Raw genomic sequence first — 20,865 nt, forward strand, 5'->3', positions numbered from 1 at the left:
CAGTAGACTGAGAAATCTGCACTGGAGCCAGGAAGCAATGCTGGAGGTAAGGACCACAGCTCCCCTGAAAAGAACCGCAGCCATCCTCAGAGACAGCAAAGACCAGAGCTCCTCTGATGATGAGAACAGCTGAGTTCATATCAGGCAAACCAGAGTGACAAGCTTCTCCAAGAGAATCATCAACACCATGTCTTCTCGTCCAGTTCTCCTTTTATGCTGTTGCAACAATCCTCAGGAGGGCCTTCCACACCCAGCACCACACTGATTCAGTTCAGCTGGGTGTTACAAACTGACTATCAGTTAATCCACCACATCAGGATATCAGATGTTCTATACTATTCCCAGAGTGCGCTCCTTAGAACACTACTGTCTTGGGTTGGGAATAGGTATCCATAAAAATGGGTTCTACCAGTAAGGAAAACATTGAAAATCAACCTGTCAATCTCCTATCTGTCTATCTATCTATCTATCTATCTATCTATCTATCTATCATCTATCTTCTCTATTTATCATCCATGTATTGATCTGTTGGTATGTATGACCTATGTTTCAAGTTTGCATATCATCTGTCACCTGTATCTATCTGTCTTTCATCTCTCTCACCCTCTTTTTCTCCCTCTCTCGTGGAACTTCTCAAAGCCTCTAATATGTGCACTGCAAATTTCCACCAGGGCCATTTCCTTGGGGATCACTATCTGGAGAGACTGTGCCTGGCACTGAACAAGGACTCTGCAATGTGGGTAGTGGTGTGAATGAATGTACAAATGAATGAACATTATAGATGAAAGACTGCAGGAGTCCAGGAAGGGAGGGAGGACTTTCCTGATCAACATGTAGTGTAGGACTATCGTAATGATCAAATAAAAAAAAAAAACAACATTTCCTATGCTAATAGCTACCATTTATTAAGTACCCCCTGTGTGCCAGGTATGATACTGCATACTTCCTTCTATTATCTTTTTAGTTAAAATGGAATTGAGACATATAACAAGCTATTTGGGAGGGTACTGTAGGCTTGCTCTGCAAAACTAATCATTGCAAAGCAATTGTGATAGCCTGACAAAGATTTAACCTAACCTGAGATCAAAATATGAAAGACGAAGATCTGTTGGCTATCCAAGCCACTCAAAATACCAACAGTTAATGGCAGAATGTTTTGCATAATTACATAACACCAGTGTGCAGCTCTTTCTAAAATGAAGCTTTTACACTGCATGTCAATCTTTCCCTTTGTTGGGGAACCACCAGTGTATTTCTCCTCGTTAAGGGAAAGCAGGCAGCCAGGTTAAATTCTAATTAAATGTTACCATTGTTATTTGAAAAATAACAGCTTAGTGTTGGTGTCAAATTGACTTTTATCAGTGGATGGAATTAGAACATTTAGTCATTTTAGGCTGTCTAATACATGTACACAGCACTGCCCAAAAAGCCTTCTTTGACTTTACAAGTGGAGTTGAAACAAAGAGAATTAATACGGTGAGGATGTAAATGCGGGTGTCACTTAGCACAGGAAAGGATTATGTTGACTCTGTTTCGCTTGGAGCCTCTCCCAAGACTGTGAGCAGGCTACGCATTTTCCTGGGCTGCGAATCTGGATGTGATTCGTGTGCTAGGTGAGCTTTCAGTGCCGTTGGACTGAGATGTCCCTGGACAGGAAAGTGGGCACCTTTCCCAAGGGATGGAAGGGAACTTGGAGTTTTGACAGGACTTGTGCTGAAGATGAACCAGTGATCTAGTTAGGATGGGAAGTAAACCCCAGGCAAAGTCTCATGTGCATATACCTGCCCTGGAGATGGGGGAACTTAGCAGGATGGTGGGCGCTGGGGATCAGAGCGAGTCATCCTAAGTGTGAATTGATCTTCCCCTGTGTTCACCCCTGGGCCTAGCGATACAAGACAGTCACTGCCTTTAGATTCTTAGATACCAGAACCTTGGGCCAGATCTTCAATTGCAATATAAAGTGGACAGCAGAGTCCACATCTCAGATCATTCAGTTTCTATCTAGATAATCCGGGGCCAGTGACTTACCCCCTCTGATTCTCAGCTTCCTCATCTGTAAAATGGCGGCACTAATGTCTCCCTCACAGGTTCCTTGTGAAGGTGACGCGAGATACTGTATTAAAATGTTTAGCACTGTGCCCTGAGCACTCAGCGCTTAGTAACCTGCTAGTTTCCTCCTTCCTGATACTACCCTTCTTCTTCTTTTTTTTTTTGGTACCAGGAATCAAACTCAGGATCTTGCACTTGCCAGGCAGGCACCGTGCCGCTGAGCTATATCTCCGGCATGACACCACCCTTCTTAAAGGATGACTCAGACAGGGCTAGCAAAGAAAGGGTGTCATCTAAAGACAGTTCATGCTCAGCCTAGGCAAAATGAGGAGGTAACAAACACGAGGGGTTTTGTCTCATCTCACTGGGGCTGACTTCCAGCACATCGGCTAGGCATCATTCAATGTTGGGAGTAACCTTCTCAGGACAGTGTCACTGTCCTCTCATTCACTATCAGTTTTCACTTGCAAATGGATGCTGATGTCATTCACTATATTTTATCCCATAGCCATTGACTACACGGGCAGCATGAGTGAGGGGTGGGGGTCCTCACAGAAGTAGGGAGAGCCAGAGCTCTGGAGTCTGCATATTTACTGGCCACATGCTTAGGAAAGGGTTTTTAGTCTTTCTTTGCCTCAGTTTTTACATCTGTAATAGATGGAAACTAATTTCTACCTCTTAAGATTATTGTCACAATTAAATGAGATAATATATTTAAAAATATAATTATATATTATAAATATTATATATTTTAATGTTTCATATTGCATATAGAAATAGCCAAATCCATCTATATATGTAATATCTTTATCCATCTATCTTAGTCCATTCATGCTGCTGTAACAAAATACCTGGCAAGGTAATTTTTATTTATTTATTTATTTTTGGGGGTCTTTTTGAGACAGGGTCTCACTATGCAGTTCAGGCTGGCCTTGAGCTCACTTTGTAGCCCAGGCTGGTCTCAAACTCACAGCGCTCCTCCTGCCTCAGCCTCCTGAGTGCTGGGATGACAGGCAGGTGCCACCACACCTGGCCAACAAGGTAATTTTTAAACAATAAAAATTTCTTACAGTGGTGGAGGCTTGGAAATCTAAGATCCAGGTGCTAACAGACTGCATGTCTGGTGAGGGCAGCTCTCGCTTCCAGGGTAGCTCCTTGTTACTGCAACCTGACAGGGCAGCAGGCAAACGTACAAAAAGGGCTTAACTAATTTCTTCCAGCCTTTGTATAAGGTTACTAATTCCATCAGTGAGGACAGAATGCCTCCTAAAGACTCTATCTCTTAGCACTGTTGCATTGGAATTAATTTCCAGCAAGAATTTTTTTGGGGGACACTGAAGCCCAGGTTACAGAAATACCTTAAAGACTATCAGCTTATGTACAGGGCCATGCCACATTTGGAAAGAATGTGGGGTCACGATGTCATGCATCAGCAGGTGAGCTCTGGTAACAATCCTGGAGTTTAAACCTGACAAGTTCTACTACTTATCAGCAACATATACATAGTGGGAACTCACCTCCGTAAACCTGATATCTGGATAAGGATGGTACCTCACCGGATGCTGCATTCTCACAATTTGTGATCATTCAATGATGTATAATGGACGTTTGCTAGAGGATGAGGAATAGTGTTAATACACTAATCCTTCCAATCACAGAAAGCTACAAGCTGGAAAAATGACAAGACACAGTCCTGGAAGGCATCAGAGAGCAACCAAAGCAGCAGTGAATTTTGCTAATATCTTATTTCTTCATCCAGGTAGTGGTAATGTAATGGAAATTGAGTTGTACAGTCATGAGCGCTTTTGTAAATAGGTTACATTTCAATAGGAAAATGTGCAATAAAAAGGGATTGGATGTGAGAAGCCGCACTGGATGCAGAGTGAGACTGGAGAATGTGTGTACAGATCCTACCTGTCCTCCTGATTTTTTGAAAAAATGCTAAGCCTAGCCTTGTGCCCTAAATTTAACAGGTCCTCAGCAGAAATCTATAGAATTTGAACTCAATGCTCGATTTTTTTCCTGATGCGTCATGAAAGTATTCCTTTTCTTTTATTCAGCTTCAGAAAGTTCATTGGCATCTCAATTTATTTCTCTATGCTTTGTGCCAAGTTGATTAATTTCACGGAAACCTTCATTGTACATGCTGTCCCCAGGAGGTGTCAACACAGTAGGTTTCATTTTACAGAGACATGATTTCTTTAATGTTAGGGTTAAACCATGTGCTGGACTTGAGTGTGAGTTTTCAAGCACACCTCCAATGTGATGGTACAGCCATGGGTGAGGCCGACTGATCACTCGCTGTCACTGTAGTGGCTTTTCCAGACAACATGTTATTTACAGTGAAACCAAGGGCAGCAGACTGCTGTAAAGTAGAGCGAATACCAAGCAGGCAACAATTTTCCATATGTTTTATGAGTAGGTGAAGAAAAGAAAATTTTCATAAAGGAACTTTAGTATTTCTCAACAAGGAAGGTACTGCTCTGTTTGGCAATCCTTGAGCCAAACGGCCGAATTGGGCAGAAGCCTTACATGAGCTGGTCAGGTCAGTTGCAGGTGCTGTGGACAAAACACCTGGAGGTGGAGAGGCTTCTTTACCTGTGCAAGAAGAAGTCAGTGAGCCTTGTTCTGCCCCCAGATGCCTTTTCTTCCTCGGTTTCAGGTGCTTCCTCTGCATGCTAAAATGATGCCTAGATTGCCTTTGTAACTGAGCTGTAGCCCTTTGGAGTACCAGCTTTATGTGTAGGTAAAACCAACATAATTGGAAATCAGACTTACTGGGATGCAAAGACAATAACAATAGTTGGTCCTTTAAGTATATCCTTGGTTGTTTGCTCCTACCTCTTTCTGCACCTTAATTTACCGTGCAGTAGGCATGGTGGAAGACTATAAAGTCATTGCCAGTTTTAGAGAGCAGTAATCTCTCACTTCTCTCTTGTTTGTTTTTACCTCTGCACATTCCTACATTCCTTACATTGACATCAGCTTACTTAGGGATGAAGTTCAAAGATAACTTTAATAAAAGGTTTCATTTGGTATTTCAGTGATTTTTCCATTGGATGAGACATATAAAGTACCTGGTCTGCTGTCCTGCCAGAAATGGAAGTCACCTTGACGTAAGGATTAGTCAAAATTCTCTGGTGAAGAAGAATGAACAAGATGGTATCAGGAATTAGCTCACAAGATTACAGGGACCAAAAAGGCCACAAGATCTGCAGTTGGCAAGCTGGAGCCCCAGGAGAACCAGTGATATGAGTTCCAGTCCAGAAGCCAGAAGGCTCAGGACCCAAGAAGAGTCAATGTTTCAGTCAAACTCTTAAGGTCAGGAAAGACCATTGTCCCATTTCTGAGATTCATGGAAGAGTCTCCTCTTCCTTTGTGTTCACGTCAGTTGTTTGGGTGAGGTCTGCCCACATTTGAGAAAGCAATCTGCTTTATTCAGGCTATAATTCAGACACTGATCTCACCCTGAAACACCATCACACATGCACCCACAATCATATTTGACCAGATGTTGGGCCTCCCAGGACCAGGTAGATGCATAACTTTCACTGGCATGGCATGTTATTGAGAGAAAGGTAGTTTTCTCCTTGAGAAGAATTCAGCTGCAACATTGGAAATGTTTTTCACTTTTCCAGAGAGAATGTCCTATGTAGATCTGGTCACATTTATTCCACAAATACCTCCTGGGACCCCATTGTGTGCCAGGCACTGCTTTGAATGATGGGAAGAGAGTGACTAAATAGTCCTAGGTATAAAAAAACAAAACAACACAAAACAACAAAAGCACAGGTTGGCATTACCTGAACACTGTGTAACAATTGCTCCTGACAGGCTGTATAAAATGTAAGAAAATCTTAGCATTAGGTTTATCTGAGAGAGAGCTTGTTCACTATGAATTAAAAAAAAAAACCCTATTTATATTTTGCCTATTTATTTATAATTTTGACAATGCATTTGGAAAGTTTCTGGATGTTTGTCAATTTGTTTTTGTTTTTACTCTTCCTTAATTGACATAATTAATTGACCATTGTAAGCCCCATGAGTACCTGTTTGGAGTTAAAAGGTTTGTTCCTTCAGACACACAGATATAATGATCCCCATATTTATCTCATTTCTTTTAGGTTTATGATATTTATATTTTTACCAGAGTATTTTCTGTTTTGAAGTTTTCACTCATTGTGTGGATGAGAACCCAATGTTCTACAATTTTACTGAACAAAATAATAGCTGATCTGTATTTATTGTTTACTTTGTCATGGACATTTTGTTATGCACATGGTGGACAGTAGCTTACTTAATTGGGGGATGGAGTAGTATTTCTGGACTATGTCATAGGACTGTATTCTGTTCAGTGAGTTCTTAGAGATAAAAAGAAGTTGATGCAGTGGAAAAAACCATCATGGCATAATGAATAGCACACAAAAGAGATAATTAGCATTTTTTCAAATCTCAACTTATTCAAATAGAACCGCAGTTATCCTAATGAATGAATGATCTCTTGATTATACTTTTCCAGTAATACAGAGTCTAAAAATGACTGTAAGCTAATAACTCCTAAGTTCTAGTTGATTTGGAGTGATTATGTGGGATTTCATTATTATGAGCTGAACAGATGTGCATTGAGATACTTTCCCATTATTAGCTGGCATGACCATGAACAAACTCCTTACCTCTCTGAGCCTCAGATTTGTATGGTTGTAAAAATGGGAACAATAGTAACAACCTTAAAAGATTGCAAAAAGTACAAAGTAATTTATTATTTGTAAGAGCATTTAGTTTGAAACTTGGAGAATCATAATTTTCCAAAAAAGTACTTGGGTCGCCATTTCTTGCAGTCTGGCATATTTGAAGAATTTGATGAATATTATTGAAGGTGTATAATAATAATAATGTTAATAGTGATATAGTAAAATAAAACTAGTTATTGAAGTTGGAAAGGAGGCTGAAACCTTTGAAACTTTATTTTTCTTCCTTTCCTCAGCAGGACCTTCTTCAATGCTAGATGTCCTAGCGTAGCCAGTTGTTTGCTAAATACTGAGCTGAAGTGTCAACTTGATTGGCCAAGGGATTAGTAGAGTATATTTCTGAGTATGTCTGGGTGGGTTGTGGAGGAATGACTTTGGGGTCTGTATTTGTTCTCTCTGCCTTTCCTCTCTGATATTGCTCCCCTTCTCTGCTTCCTGACTGCCATGAACCAAGAAGCTCCAACTTTCCCTTCTGCTATGATGTTTCTGCCTTAAAATCAGCTAACTATGGACTGAATCTCCTGAAGCCATGAGAAAATATAAACCTTCCACCTTACATTGTGTATGTCAGGTACAGTATTTGGTCCCGGCAATGGGGGAGCTGACCAATACACTGCCAACTGGACTAGAACATTTACATTAAACAAATATATACCTTGGTAAATAAGGCTATAGGTGAGAAAAGTCAGGGACATGCACTTCCTTTTCTGTTTTGTCCCAAGGGGGTTTCTATTTCCCAGGATGGTAAGGGCCCTCTCCTGGATTGATGTTCTTGATTTAGTTGTCACTGAGAGCAGCAAGCTGCCACTTTTACTTGCCTGTCCTCTACTGGGTGCTGCTACAAGGAAGATGGCTTGATAGCATGGACACTTGCACATTTCTAAACTGATAAAGTCATGGTGAAACCTCTGGAAGCAGACATTATCAGAGCTCACCAATATCTGGTTTCTTTCTTCTACAGAGGATTTTTCTCCCCACTTTCCTTACCGGTAAGTGGGGATATATGTCTGCGTTTTGTCCAAGTGCCATGTCTTATGCGATGTGATTTTGAGCCCCAAGTGTAGGCTATGTGGATGTTTCCACACTACTTGTCCAACTTTGTCTTGAGAAGCTAGAGTCACAAGATGAGAGTCACCTAAACTGCTAAGTTACCTTATGGACCACAGTTGCCCTGGAGAAATGTCTAGACTCACAGCAGACTTTACACAAGTAAGAAATAAACCTATATGACACGAAGGCACAGAAATTTGGGAGCTATTTGTTACTGCCCCATAATCCAGTCTATCCTGACCAATATCTCCTTTTTGAGAAGGTTTACAGTGAGCTAGGGATTATATTATGCTATTAAATACCTTAAGGATCTTGTTTGAAATGATGGATGACCAAGACTGGAGGTTAGAGATGAAAGGAAGGGAAACAGTAAATTTAGACAAGCTGCAGCACAATTACTGTATAAAATAATGCTGATTTTTTTTTTCTTTAGCCTACAACGTCTCTGCATTTCAGGGCTCACAAATAAATTCTAAACCATTTGCCTTTCTCAAAGAACCAACCTTCCCCAAGACCAATGTTTTGAAAATACCTTAAAGATTGCTCTCAACAGAAACTGCCTAAGTGTCTGTTTGTGGCCAAGCCCCTGCACAAGCAGGAAATGATATTCACAAAGAGTGAAGCTACCATCCCTCCTTCCCTTGGTGTTAGCAAATCTGAGTTGACAAATACAAATGGGAGCTCATAGTACCTCAAATCCTTGTGTGCAGCTCTGGGGACACAGAGATGAACGGGCAAATGCCTTACCCTTGAGGCGCTCGCAGTCTACCAAGAGAATAATCCAGACATCAGTAGCTGCAAAACAAGTTAGCCTGGGGAAGTACTTCAGTAGAGGTGTAAACAAAAGAAGCAGGGTCCAGAGGAAGGAGAGAGCCTTTCTGATTAGGGGGAAGGGAAGTGCTTTATTTTTGAGTTAGTATTTGAACAATGACAAGGACCTTGAAGGTTTTCTGTGAGATGTGGAAAACAGCCAGTGTTTTATCTCTAGTTTTAGGATTTTTATTTCTACGCTGTGGAGATACTAGCTCAACAGATGTGTAATTTGAGCGTTTTCAAAGCCCACATAGCCAGAGATCTGGGCTAATGGGAAATATTCATAGCGTTGTCAGTGAATGAAGGAACTTGTTGATCCGTTTTGCTAAACTGTGCTTATTAATGATTTATCAATCTGTTTTGCTGCCTGCACTAAAAACACTTGGTGCATATTTTATCTTGAAGGTATCCACACCCAGTTGGTGGCCTCTGGCAGTCTTCCTGATGTGTCTGCGCTTTCCTGATGTGGCTGTGGACATGGGAATTTTGGGATTCTACAAAAATGGATACATCTCAGAGGGCTAGGAGATCGAGAACACACTTCCACTGTGCACAGAGCTCAGTGTTTCTTAAACTGCGATCCCTAGAACACTATTTTAGAAATATTAATAGGTGTAGTATAAAGTAAAAGGGTTATGTGATGCATTTTCTGTCAATGTTCTAACATAAATTTGTTACCTCTCAGCTCCAAATCTACTCTTGCATGGGGAAGCTTTAAGCATTTCTCGGCTGCAGTGAACATGAGATTAAACTTTGTCAGCAGAGGACGCGAGAAAGACACAGTCGGAGAAGAGATGCTCCTAACCGGTTCTGGTGTACTGTTTCTTCTTTTGATGAACAGGTGCCAGCTCTGTTCCAGCTACATGCATACAGCACGCAGTTCCAGCTGCATGCATAGAGCACACAGTTCCAGCTGCATGCATAGAGCACACAGTTCCAGCTGCATGCATAGAGCACACAGTTCCAGCTACATGCATGCAGCACACAGTTCCAGCTACATGCATGCAGCACACAGTTCCTCAGCAAGCTCAACCCCAGCAACCAGCTGGGTGACCACCTCGGTGACCACCTCAAACATTTCTCTGAGTGGACACTGTGCACCTTGGACTTGGCCTTCCCTGACAGACTGAGCCGCTGGTGGCCTGACTACTAGGTCTTCCAGTCTCTTGCACTTCAAAGGGCTGCTTCCTAGTCACCTGGGCACTGGGGACAGCTATAGCCTGGCGACCTGTGTCGCTCCTTCCTACAGCAGGCCGCAGCCACACCTGTTCTAATGCGGCTGGAATCTCAGCACTGGGGAGGAGCTCCAGTTTCAATTCGTCCTTCATTAGGTTCTCCCCTTTGGCCCTAGAGTATTATTTAGTATTGTTTTGTGCAGCTTTGCAGTTATTCTATTTAATCTGTAAATACATTACCTTTCCCTGTCCAATTATTGCACAGCTTCTCTGTCCTCATTGAATCCTGCCTGATTCAGGTAGGATGAACTACACCAACAGTTCTCAAATGTTTATTGGCAGGCCCACATTATAGTCTTACAATTATTAAAAACCCCAAATGGCTTCTATTTGTGCAGATTCATGGCTATGGATATTTGCCATGTTAGAAAGTAAAATTGAGAAATTTTAGACACCTGAAAAATTAACTCCTAAAAATGGTAAATTCATTCATTACATGTTAAATAATATTGAAAAGTGTAGAATAATAAATACCGTTTTATATTTGTGCAAATATCTTTCATGTGATGGCTTCATAGAAGACACATACATTTTCATTTCTGCTTCTGCAACCTGTAACATGCTTAGCCTGAAATTTATGAAGAAAACTGCAGACATGTAGTTGCCAAGGGAAGATGAGGATTTATTTATTTAGAGATGGGGTATCACTCTGTAGTTCAGGCTAGATTTGAACTCACTATGTAGCCCAGGCTGGCCTCCAACCTGTAGTGATCCTCCTGCCTCAGCCTCCTGAGTGCTGAGAGAATGGGGATGTGCTACCTTGCTTGGCTTAGGGAGGAGGAGTATTAAAGTCTTTTTAGGTATTGTGGATATACTTTTTAAATGATACACCAAGATTCACCAAGTGGTAATTTCTTCAAGTTAGTTCAAAATTGCCATGGTTTGGATATGGCTTGACATTCAAGGATTTCTGTGTTGGAAGCTTGGTTTCCATTGTGATGATTTTGAAGATGAAATTTTCAAGGAGGTGGGGGCCTAGTGAAAGGGCTGTAGGTCTTTGGAGGTACTGTACTGGAAAGAGGGGAGAGAGAGAGAGAGGGAGAGAGAGAGAGAGAGACAGACAGAAAGAGAGAGAGAGAGAAAGAGAGAGACAGAGAGAGAGGGAGAGAGAGAAAGAGAAAGAGAGAGACAGAGAGAGAGAGAGAAAGAGAGAGAGAGAGAGAGAGAGAGAATATGAAAATTTGAGTCTGACTCCTGAATCTTGCTCTCGCTTCCTGACCTGTCCTTTTGCAAGAAGTTGCTGCTGTCTACCATGGGACCTTCACCACAGCTGAGCAGAGCTGATGCAAGTGCCATGCCCTTGCACCCTCAGAACTGTGAGCTGAAAAACTCTCTTTTCTATATAATATTAACTTGTCTCTGGTATTTCATTATAGTAACAGAAATGGCCTACCACAAATGAAAAATTTAAAAATAAAAGCCATGGTTCTATCTTGTACTTTGAGCATGTCTTTTGCATATGTGTGACTTTGTTTTGTTTTTTGTTTTTGGTTTTTCTCCGGTACCGGGAACCAAACTCACGACCTTGCGCTTGCCAGGCAGGCGCTTTGCCGCTGAGCTAAATCCCCAGCCCCAATGTGTGACTTTGTGATGTCTTGCATTGGCCATTTGAAAATATTGGGCCATGGAGTTATGCAGATCTTCCAAATGTTGACATATTTCCTTATACAATATGAAAAATTGGCATTCAGTCATACCACCCCTGGTCTCATTACAAAATAATTTAAGTATTAGAAGCTTTCAAGCTTACAGTGGCAGGTACAGATTTTCCAAAATCCTAATATTCATTTGAAAACCTGAAGTTTATCATTGGCAAGAAAATATTTGCCATATAATTAATTCTAAATAACCATAATTTGTCATAATCATTTCAAATAAAAATTTAATAACAAAATTGGCTAATTCAGTTTGTAGTCAAATGATCCCAAGTGTTTTTGCTTAAGATAAAATCTAGTACTTTCGTATGCAGCAAAAGAGCTTTATGCCTACATTCTATTTCATCACAAGGAATATTAGAAAGATGTGGCCTCAGGGGTGAGGTTTAATAAAATTAGTGCTTTTCTGGTATTCCATTAAGTGATGAAATAAACTTGCCTGTTAAAGCTGTAGCTCGACAGGGTTGAAGAATACAATGGCCCCTGAGTGCAGTTTACTGTGGTTTCTTTCATTTGTGATGACAAAGAGCAGTTTTACCCACCGTGACTTTTCCACCATTGTTGTAAACATCACCATGTTGAAAAGGCAATGTCTCCATGTTATTATGAAATAGTTTTGACTTCATAGATAGTCTGAATGGTCTGAGGACCCATGGGAAGTTTGACGAGGAGTTTGAGAACCATACCTTGAGGACTATTAGGCTAGTTACGCAATGAAAACTATTGCCTACAGGATGTGAGGGGCTTAAATGACAAGGGTTTATTTCTTGCTCTTACTACCAGTTCATGACGGAATGGTTGAGGGTTTGCTCTATGTCATCTTCACTCCAGGACTTGAGATGTGGAGCACTCTGTTTCAGGAATATTGATGACTGATGGCAAAGAGAAGAGATGAGATGGCCCGTGAGCTGGCTCTGAAGGCTTCTGCCCAGATACAATAACAGGAAATGACATGTATCACTTCTGCCCACATTTCATTGGCCAAGCAAAGTGGGTTACTACCTGTTGGTACCTAGAAGTTATTATAAATATTTCAGGTAGTTGAGGCACTCTTGAGGGGATCCAACACTCAAATAGCTCCCCTCAGTATACACACATATATTTACACTCCTCTGATCATGATAATCTTAATTATTGCCTGTTACTCAATTAAACCTTGTTCTTCCTTCAAATTGAAATAAAATCCCACCTCCATGGTTATTCTTTCCCATAACTCTCTGCATAGCACTTATCACACTTTGTAACTCTCTTTGTGTGATTACTTCCTGTAATCTCTGCACCTGAGCTAGGAGACGACAGAAGCCATGTTTGTCTTACTCATCACTGTGCCAAGCTCAATGCCTCGCTCAGTTTGGTTGATCACCAGTAAATACTCACTGAATGGATGAATAATCAAATGAGTAGAAACTTACCATGGTGCTTACCGTCTGTACTATTTAAGCAATACTTACTGATTACTGTCATCCTAATAAGTAAACAATTGAGAAAAAGAACTGAGCACTTGGAGATGGTGAGCACATATTTGATAGCAGAATCCTGTAAGTAACAACAGATATTTTCCTTTCCAAAATGGTGGAGAACTTTTGAGAAGAGTTTGGAGTTTGTTCTTTTTATCAAAATCCTTTATTGATCCAATCTTGACCGCTATCTGGGAGAAAGAAGCTGCTGCTGGTGGATATTTTGCTAAGTATAATAGGAGAAGTCTGAGCTTCCATAAGTTTCACCATTGCTTGGATCTTTGGGGCATCAAGTTAGGAGTGATAATAGCTACAGCTGAAGGGATGATGAAGCTTTGGACAATGGTCAAGAGGCAGAGAACTCTTCTTGGGTAGCCAGTAAAATAAAGTACAAGGTACAACACCTTGGCCTTTGGGGATATTAAGGAGCCAAGTGGTAGCAAAAAGTAAGCTCAAGAAAATGATTTAGTGAAATATATGTAATTATCATTCTATAGTTGAGTTTAGGTTTACTCAATTACTTTCTTCATTTTTCTTAAATATATTTGTATTGAAAAAGCATTAAACCAGGGTGTTTAAAGGACAAGATTGGTACTGAGTCAAATTCAATGTCATTTACATTCAAGATTTAAAGTGAGCAGAAGGGATAAACCGCACTCCTTACAGACGGGCACCCATTCATGTTTGTATGCATGAAGGATTACATGATTTTGTATTATCTTTTCCAATTTATACATTTTACCAGTAATCCCCTAAGTTTCTTAAAAACTGAAACTCTTGCCTCATTCTTCTTTGTTCTTTTCCTGTGTCTGGTAGAGTTTCTTGGCCTCAATAGATGCTAGATAATATTTAGCACTGGTTGACCAGTTGGCAATTCTTTGACTCTTGCCTGTTCAAGATTTTAAAAGTGGGCCTTGAGTTAGGGCTGCACTGTGAGAGGCACTGTGAGAATAGTAAGATGACTTAACCAGTGCCACTCTCATTCCTGTCTTGGACCTCACTCAAGCTGTTTCCCTGCCTACAACGCTCTCCCTCTTTTCTTGCTTCTCCTTCTTTTAGATTGTGTAATACAATTTCATTATTTGGTAATCTTTTCTATTCTGCCATGACTTTTACATTATTTTAATGCCAATGAGCTAAAGAGTTTCATAAAAAATTAGGGTGTGGATTCCCATTTCTTAAGAAAGTTTGTGATAAAAATTACCTTGTGTAAGATCATTTTTGCCATTTATCATTCCTATGGGGGAAGTGTAATATTTGCATGGACCATACGAAGACCAGAGGGCACAGATTTGTGGGGGTTTAAGAATCTGTTTCCAGTGTTAGGGGATATTTTCAGAAGACTGTGACTAACAGTGATGAGTTAATGCACACAGTGCGTTTTGCATATCACTCTGTGAAGCATGACTTCTCATTTAGATCAAGTGATTGCCACTCAACGTGAGCTTTGTTCATTTTGAATGTCAAATCATTGTGCGATATACAAAAAGTAATATGATACCTGTTAATGTGTTAACTCCATTACAGATTCTGCAGTCAGTTAAATGGGTGCCAGCATCCCATGTCCTGGGTTGCTTAGGCAAGCTAATCTTTATAGTCAATTTCTATTGCAAATTTCACTTAATGACTGGAGACAAACTTTAGAAGTTCATTTTATTGAAGGTGAAACACCTGGCATTATTATAAATGTTGTAGGTTAAGTTAAAAGGCCAACATTGAAGGTAAAATCATTTGTTTTAAAGTAAAATTATACATACAAGTTTTGGCACAACACAGTTCTAAGGTAAAACAATCTTATCCTAAATGATGAAACCTATGAAGCAATATTGCTTATGGAATTAGGTGTATTGCACACATAATTTACAACTGTACACAGATAAGCTATATTATTTTATTAACCAAAATAAAGCACTTCCTATATAATTTTATATAATTTTGTACATATGTAGTTTAAGAACTAAAGTATAAAATTTTTGTGATTAATACTGGATAAAAGAAAATCTCTGTAGCAAGGCAGTATATAACTTCTTTCCTTAGATTCTTCTCAACATTTAGATAATGGCAATGTTTTACTCTACAGAAAAAGAATCACTTGAAGCTTTCAATAAGTTTAAATTCATTAAACTTAAAATGCAGTTTAGAAGGTTATTGTAACAACTTTATGAAAACATTAAACGTGATCAAATTCCTCACTCCTTAGAAAATACCCTTGACATTATACTTGAGGCAGATACAGTTAAAACATTGAAGTACTTAATGATGTATGAAGAATAATTATTGTGCTTGTTATATTTAATTTTCAGAAAATCAATAGAAAGAAAATCTTCCCCACTCATTTTTTTTTCTCTAAGGGTTATACATGTTTCTTTTTCTTTTTGGAAAAATATGTTTGAAAACAATTTTTGAATAGGACAATTTTGAAGGCCCATCAATTTAATAATATCAGTTTATTGATCAGTAAATACAGAGTTTGCCAAAAAAATGTATACACACTCCAGGAAAAGAAAAACGTGTAAATATTTTAATACTAAATTTATTGAGACATCATGAGATTAATACGTTACCTTTGGCCTCTACAATTATAAGAGTTGCTCAAAGTGGTGGCAAGTAGCTTCCAGACATTTATTTATTAGTAAGGTAAACTGCTTCTTGGGTAACTGTGGTCACTGAGATTGCTGCACAAGCATGTTCAGTCTTTTCTGTAAGGGCCAGCAGTGTAGTGGGTTTCTGTGATTTATGACTCTAGGGTCTCCCATATGAGGATAACACCGTCTGTAATTTTTTTTCCCTGAAGTGTGTATATATTTTTTGGTGGACTCTGTATGTGTTTACAAAATTTTAAAATTACGATATTGAAAAATTTACTCTCAAAATGTTCCAGTTATGAAGATAAATTATATGGTCTTACTAGGGATATGATAAGTCCCATTGGAAATCCAGAAGCTGAGAGTGAGAGACGAAGTTCTCTCCAGAGGGAAATGAAGAACACAGAATTGATGCTTCATAGACAAACTGGGTATATCTGCTCTATTCGGGTAGTCAGTAAGGGTTCAGGTTTTCAAACCTACCTCTGATGCTTCACCACTGAATTTCATTTTCTATCCTCCCTACTTCTGTAAGACAAAGCATTCCTTCCCCTTGCCCGTAAACTTGCAAGCCCCACCCCACAGCTTCCTAAAGCACAGCTCTCTTTGATGTCCTGACAGCAGACCAGAACGCTTATGTTATAAAACAGTTCTATAAGTTTCAACAAGCTCCTGTCTCCCTTTAGTGCTAAACAAATTCACAAAGCTTAAATCACTGTTCTCAACAAAGTGAGGAAAAATGGAGCAGGAGCAGTTGCTTTCAAACAATGCCTCGGGAAAAAATGAGAAGAGACTGTGAAATACTTAACATGTAAGTAGTACGTGTTCACCAGCTTCTCTCAGTCCCCAACCCTGTGGGTTGTTTTCTTCCTCACAGTAAGTTGTAGTTGCCAAAGCAAAGCAGCCACTCCATTAATTATAAAGTAAAGGGAAAAAATGGGTATTGATCTTAAGTAGTTCCATTCCACTTGCTTGGTATTAATTGAAAGTTATTCCTCTGATGCCACTTAAAAGAAATCTTCTGAGACAGTATAGAAAATGACATTTAAAATATTCATTCAGGGATACATGAACTCAGAGCCAAGCTTTTATCAACATGATATTTTAAAATCTGAACCGGATTTTATGGGAGTGACAAAATGATTCTGTGTTCCCTTTAGATCTCATGGCTCAAAAACTCACATACGTGTGCGTGTCTGGAATTAGCCAGAGTGTTTTTCCAACTAGTACAAGGCAACCTGCTGTCCCGTAACCAGAAGTGCTCCCTGTAAAAGCAATATCCATTCTCTTATTTATTGGTTTATTCAGTCACTCTTTCTAGGCAAAAGAATCTTCACCACAGCTCTCGTAGGACACCAGTCTAGGTATAAGAATAATCTGACCAATGCTTGTAAAGTGATGATTACACTCATATGTGTTCTAATGCTTTATGTACATTAACTCATTTAATTGTCACAAATGTTTATAGGGATATGATCATCATCCCAGTCAAGAGGAAGAGGAACTGAGGTAGAGAGAATATGAATAACTTGCTCAAGGTCACTCAAGGGCAAGTGGCACAGCCTGGAAGTGGACCCAGTAACCAAGCTTCAGAGACTGTGCTCTTTACTGCTATTCTATCTTGCAGCTATTAAAAATAGACTTTAAGTCTACGGAACATCAAAGTGCCTTTGCTGTCCCAGTTAATCTTGGGTGTCAATGTGAATGCATTAAGAGGCTCTTGTGATGCCACTGAATTCATCAATAGTCTCATTGAATGGGCTCTCAGGAGGTGGGGCTGAGTTGGAAGAAGTGGGTTATGGGCCAAGTCTTGGGGTAGCAAATCTGGTCCCTGACCTCTTTTCTTCTGGTTCTTCCCCTGCTTCCTGCTTCCTGCAAGCAATAAGTTGAGCAGCTTTGCTCCATCACAGCCTTCTGCCTGATGTGGAGAAGCCAGCGGGGGGTCGAAACCTCTGAAATGATGAGCTGAAATAGACCTTTCTTTTCAATTGTAGGTGTCGGGTATTTTGTTCCAGCAATGGGAAAGCTGACCCATGCATTTAGGGACTGTAATATGCTTCAGTTGAGAACCCACATTTTGGAACAAGAACTAAGTACAGCTAGTATCAGTATAATTTTATACAGTAAGGAAAATACAAGGGACCTCTGAAATGTATTTTCAATTCTTGTGAAAAGAATTTGTGAAAAGCTTTATGCAAAAATGGCTGAGTTTCTATTCAGGTCAGTTCTACATTATGTTATTTTAATTTTTTTTTAAGTAGAGCACACAATATATTTAAGAGTAAGGAGGACAGGAAGACTTAGGTTTTAGTGTTATGTTATTTTCTTGTGGTGCTGGGAACTGAACCTGGGGATTTCTCACTGAATTATGTCCCAAATCCTTTTTATTTTTTATTTTGAGAGAGGGTCTTGCTCACTTGTTCATGTGAGATTCAAACTTGTGATCTTCTGCCTCAGCCTCAGCCTTGGGTTTACAAGAATGTGGCAACCTGTCTAGTGGAGAGACTTAGTTTTCTACATAAGCTCCAGCACTATGTTTCCTCACTAATAAAATGGAGACATCTATGCGAAATTTGCAGGTGGTTGTGGGGATTACAAAATGGTGTACTGTTTTGACTTCAGGAACACAAAATTCTTTTTGGTTTTAGGGATTGAAACCGGAGGCTTGCACATACATACACATTGCCACTGACCCATAACCTTAGCTCTTACAATTTAGTTTTTTTGATGTGCTTTAGTGTCTGTCACATCATGGAGGTAGAACGAATGATCAGAAATATACTGAATATTTAAGTTTTTAAAAATATCTTACTGCAAAAGACACATTGTATTAGTACCCTTTGAAATACTCCCCCTTGTTCTTGTCACTTTCCCAATCAGTTCTGGAAATCCTTTTGAATGAGTATAGTTTTTACAAGGCCTGATTAAAACATATACATGGTGAATGCTGCTGCTGAGTACAACCAATGGAAAGGCTCATAAAAACATTACCTGTTGTCCTCACCCACATTACTCACCAGATCTGGCACAGTGTAACTTCTGGTTGTTCCCCAAGGTCAATATGACCATGAAAGGTAACTATTTTGAATTGAGTCAGCCGTGACAGTGCAACTAAAGACATACATGACTTCCAGCATTCACCATATATTTGACCATACCTCATAAAGACATTCATGAAAGAGAACTTCTAGAACTGCTTCAGAAAGTGGCAAGAAAGATGGGATAAGTCCATTCAAACTGAGGTGGGTACTTTGAGAGGGATTAATGGCAATGTGTCTTTTACTGTAATTATTTTAGAAAAATATTAAACATTCACTATAATCTTAAAGCACACATTTTATATTAGATATCACTTGAGTGATGTGTAAAAATGCCCAGAACTACTGCATTTCATCTGTTCTGAGAATGCTGTTTCACATTTTAACTTCTAAACAGAGGTATATCCTATACTCAGTGGAATATTACTACAGATGTCAGCCACATGGCTGGTGAGATGGAGATATCATTTCTCATAGAGCTGTGGATTTCATTTCTATTCCAGGATCCTGCTTTCTGCTTGAAATCTTCCACCAGTACCTTTTGGTAAAGGATATTTTAGCACGAAAACTTGTAGAATGTAAGTCAGAGTCTGGAAAAATTATACCCCTAGAAACAAGAATATAGTACTTTTTAAAGAAATGTGAACTCATCAATGTATTTAGTGGCACAGAATGATGGTATATGCGAAAGGAAAAAGTGATAATTAACCACTTTGAATCAAAAAGTGATTTATAAAAATGGAACATCAATATCATAAACCATTTATCTTACATATATATTCCTTTCAGTGCATAAAATGATACATGACAAAAGTGCTTAGGTAAATCTAAAAAGCTTTAAAATAAAATAATGAATGATGAGCAAACTTTGCATTATTTAATTGCCAGGGATTTTTATTTTAATGTTACATATATTAGAAGTTACATAAAGTATTGAGTTCTACAATAATGCCAAGTTAGATTCAGGAAATGTATGAGCCTAATAAATTATAGTTATTAGTTAGTATTTTAAATTTGACCATTATATAATGGGTTTGGATAGAAAACAGAACTTTTAGTGTGTGTCACATGTACATACATCTGAACACAGCATTTTCAAACAGAAATTTCCAGTTCAAAGTCTTCCCATATGTCCTGCTACCCTTGAGCCCAGGAAAAATTCAAATGCAAGTCTCAGACTTTAGATCATGGTGGAATTGCTCCATTAAGAGCCATATGATGAACTTATTTCCCACATCTTTGAGACTGCAAATATGAAGTCCTATTGGATGATAAACTGGGCCCGAGAATTTTGTAACAAGCATGTCCAACTGGTTTAGAAAACCCAACTGGACGTTTACTACGCAAGAGGCAATGAGGCCACATTCAAAAGGCTATTTAACCTTCATTATTTAAAAGCATATTTTTGCTGGGAATAGATTTCTACATGGGTGTTTTTTGCCCCTTAGTACACTTCCAATGAGAAATTTGCTTTAATAACCATCTTTGTTCTTATTCAACTTGGTGGCAGCTGCTTTTCAGATTTTAATCTAATTTTTAACTAATCATACCACCTATGTCTTTTCTGGGCTTTCTTACCATGGGCTAATTTTTCCCCCATTATGAGTTTTATATTTCAGCTTCTTTGCATGCCTGATAATTTTTGATGATATGCTACACATTGTGAATTTTACCTTTATAGGTGATGGGTATTATGTACTCCTATAAATATTTATGAACTGTGTTCTGGAAGGCAGTTATGTGGAATCAGGCTGATTCTTTCAAAGGTTCCTTTCAAGCTTTGTTAGGCAGGGCCAGAGAAAACTGTAGGCCTTATTAAAGAGGCAGTACTCTTCTGATTACTCTAGCTGATGCTTCATGAATTGTGAGATGGTGAGAACGTGAACTATCCTTGGCCCTTTGGAGCTCTGGTGATTGAACCCTCCATTCCTTTTCAGTAGTTCTTTCTCAGCTTCAAGGAGTTTCCTCAGATTTTTCAGTACTTAGCTAAAGATTTCGTGGGGTGCCTGTGTCTTTCTTCAGCTCTGTTTCTCTCTCTTACTGTCTCTCTCTTATTGCAATCCCTTCTCTGGTGTTCTGTCCCTCAAACTTTAGCTTCCTTGTCTTCTCTAGACTCCCAGCCTTGTCCTTCAGCTCAGAGACATGGCCAGGCTTCTGCATTCTCCCGTCCTGCACTGCCACCTGAAAACTGTCCACATGTGTAAGTGGGGCCTTTGTGGGGCTCAGTTTCCCTCT

This window comes from Chinchilla lanigera, unplaced genomic scaffold (assembly GCF_000276665.1).
Source record: "Chinchilla lanigera isolate Chin_1 unplaced genomic scaffold, ChiLan1.0 scaffold00079, whole genome shotgun sequence".
NCBI lineage: Eukaryota > Metazoa > Chordata > Mammalia > Rodentia > Chinchillidae > Chinchilla > Chinchilla lanigera.